The sequence below is a fragment of the Haliaeetus albicilla genome, chromosome 3 (assembly GCF_947461875.1).
Source record: "Haliaeetus albicilla chromosome 3, bHalAlb1.1, whole genome shotgun sequence".
Classification (NCBI taxonomy): Eukaryota; Metazoa; Chordata; class Aves; order Accipitriformes; family Accipitridae; genus Haliaeetus; species Haliaeetus albicilla.
The window spans coordinates 29,176,564-29,179,868 of record NC_091485.1 but is presented as its reverse complement, the minus strand read 5'-3'; positions in this window follow the sequence as shown (position 1 = coordinate 29,179,868).

Below are 3,305 nucleotides of genomic sequence, written 5' to 3'. Positions count from 1 at the left end.
TTAAAATTTCAGCTACCAATTTATCACCTGTTCACTCAATATGGTAATATTCTTGTGCAACTTTGAGTAGTCAGACTTAAGATTTTGGCTGTCAAGAATATGACTAATTCTCAACTGTTACTGTGTTAATCTCCTTTCCCACATCTTTTATGAATATATGGACAGGTTCCAGATGTCAACCTTCCCTACAGCAGAACTTCCCCAAGTCTTCTTTTCCCCTTTTTAAACCACCTATGATCACAGTAATACCTCTCCTCCTATTGCAATTGTCACTAGGATTTTTCTGGTGATGGGCTTTATCAAACTTTTCAGAAAGTCTCCTGCACTGATAAGGTAAAACTTAGCAACACATTTATTGAGTCCAGCATTACACTGCAGTTGAGTTGTGAGACATAACTTTCCTCTATAGCAGCCACGCTAATTCTTCTCCAATATTTCATATTTATTCATGTGCTCACCGAGCCTATACTTTAATAATCCCATATACTACGTGTGGTCCAAGCTAACCAAATTGCAAGTAACTTTTTTTTTTTTTCCAGGTCTATGATGCATAATGATATCAAAGGTTGACTTAACACTGTTGGAAGATTCACTCTGCAATCATGTCACTCTGTTGTGAACATTTGTAGGGTCTCTGTGCCTAAAGTAGCATGAAACAGAGGATTGCTTCTCCCCTCACGTTCTTGTTCCTTGACTCTAGCCCTAAGAATGCACTCACAGGAACTTTAAATATAAGCATATCCATACAGCCGTGGTCAAAAGCACTGCAAAGGAAGAAAGTTCATTCAGAGCTCCAGCTATGAGAGATTCCTCACGTTCAAACAAAAGCCTTGAAATGTGTCCATAAGCTCACGTATACATAGCAAACAGGGCAGGCATTTACTGCAGTTACACAACAGAACTCTTCCGATGGGCAGGCCAGCCCATTTTCAAATACCTCTCTGCTGCACAAATGCTTCCTGGTGATGAAGAAGGCATGAATGACTCTAAAAGGTGCTGCGATGGAAAGGCATTTACTCACTCGGGTGGAATTTCCAACTGGATTTTTGAACAGCAAAGCAACTTTGATGACGCTACCGACACTACGGAAGGCTCCAGATTTTCTGGGAGAAGCTCATGGAAGCGCAGGACCACATGAGCGACCAACCATGTCGTCTCAGACTCAACGGCCTACCCAGCCCAGCGTGCCTTCTCCAGCTGTGGCCGTAAGCCGATGCCCAGGAAAAGTAAGAAGAAGGCTGCCAGGTGTGATGCTTCCAGCAGCCCTGGGCTGAGGATACCGTGACCCCATCCCGTTGCTATTCCTGCCTGGATCTCTCCTGCCAGTATTTGCCCAGTTTCCCCTTGAACTCCTGCAGACTTCTCACAACCACAGAAGGAGATTCACGTTCGCTGCAGGGGTCCAGTGTGCTACTGCAAGCACTGAACGGCATGTAGGAGGAGGAAAACACGAGTGGTACAAAGCCAGGCCAGAGTTTTAAGATTGTTAATTAGGGCTTTGGAATAGACAGTCTGGGTCAACCGACTCTAGGCACCTATTCTGACAGATGTGGGTTTGTCCCACACTGACACTAAACAAAGAATTAAAAAGCTCAAAAAATGAAGTTCTGACCACAAGGTTAGTATTCTGCGTTATTACGTTTGGAAGTTATTGCAGGTTCAGACAAATTCATTCCCTTTCCATGTCCACAATTACTGGAACGGAGCATAATGAATTAAAATATTTAGAAATTAGGCCCCGTGCTTCCCACCTAGCTGCGGAACCCACTACAGCAAAGCGAAGGGTTGGGTACGGCGGCAGGGGACTGCCGGGGGCTGCGGGCTCTCGCAGGGTGCTTACGTGAACACCTGAGGTGGGACACGCCAGGTTAAGCTAACCGAAGGCCAGGGGTACGAGGTTGCTTCTTGAGACAAATCAGGCTTTACCAGTTCAAACGAAAAAATTAAACATTGCAGCCGTTTTCCCTCTGCCGCCACCGAGTCTGTGCAACGGAGTTTGCTGCAATGTTGTACGTTTACGGTGCGACGATCAGCAAAGCCAGCCTGCAACACCAACGGGCCACGGGGTACTGCAGCACACAGCTGCCAATGTTATCACAGATTATCGCACGTTACCACAGGTTATCACGCTGCCCTGTGCCCAAGGAACTCTTCCAATGCACCTCTCGCTTTGCCAGCACACCGGGCCCAGGATGCACTCCGTTGTAACCAATCCATAGGGCACACACCTCTAGAGGGTGAGGGGCACGGCCGTGGTTTCGGCCATTCCAGCGTTTCTTGTGCCCGCACAAAGGCGCAAGTGTCCCACCGCAACCGCCTGATGGTTCCACCTCTCCCCACCTCCTGGCCGCCTACAGTACCGGTGACCTCAGGAAGTGAATGTCTCACGCTTTCAGATGCAACAAGGTCATTGATGCCCCTTTTTAGCTTGAAATAGCGAGAAACGGGAAAGGTTTTTTCGGATGTTTCCTTCTTAATTGTGCATTTAAACGTAAACTAATATTGACCTGTATCTCCCAATCCACTTGATCTCCTTTTTGACGTGCTTTGCGATCGGCAGATAAAAAAGGTTACACACCAGTGGTAACCGTTTCTGAAGCAAAGCGTGAAATACAAGTCCCTGTACCTACTAGCTTGCACTAGAAACACCATTCCCCGCTCAGGCTGAAAGGTCTTCCAACTGCAGGGTGTTTCCTTGGAAAGCCCACCTCCAGTGTGCGCAACCACGCTTCCCCGTTTATTTTTGCTTTTATTCATCCGAAGCCGCTCCGAAACCGAGGAGACGCAGGTGAGCACGCGCTCCCTGGAACAAAGCAGAATACCCACCCCCCCCCAGAAAAAAAAAAAAAAAAAAAAAGAAATCCGGCCGAAAAAACCCCGAGGTGTTCGCCCGCGGTAACGCCCCCGCACTCCTCCGACCGGCCTCCCGACCCGGCCGGGCCTGCGTGCGCGACGGCGGCCGGGGCTGACACCGCCCCGCCGCGGCGGGATCCGCGGCCGCGGTCGCTGCGCGCGTTGCGGCGGCGCGTTGGTCCCCGCGCGGCGCGGCGCGGCGCGGGACGGCGGGGGCCGCGCCCGGCAGCCGCACACCGGGGCAGGCGGACCGCGGCGGGGGACGGGCGGAGATGAGCCTCCCCCGGCGCGTCTCCGCGCTGCTCCGCGCACCGCCGGCGCCGCGGCGGGGCGGGGCGGGGAAGGGAAAGGGGGAAGGGAAAGGAGGGAGGGAGGGCCAGCGCCTCGCCGCGGCGGTGGGCGGGCAGGGCGTCCCAGCGCCGTGCCCGGGACAGGCACTGCCCAAACGGTGG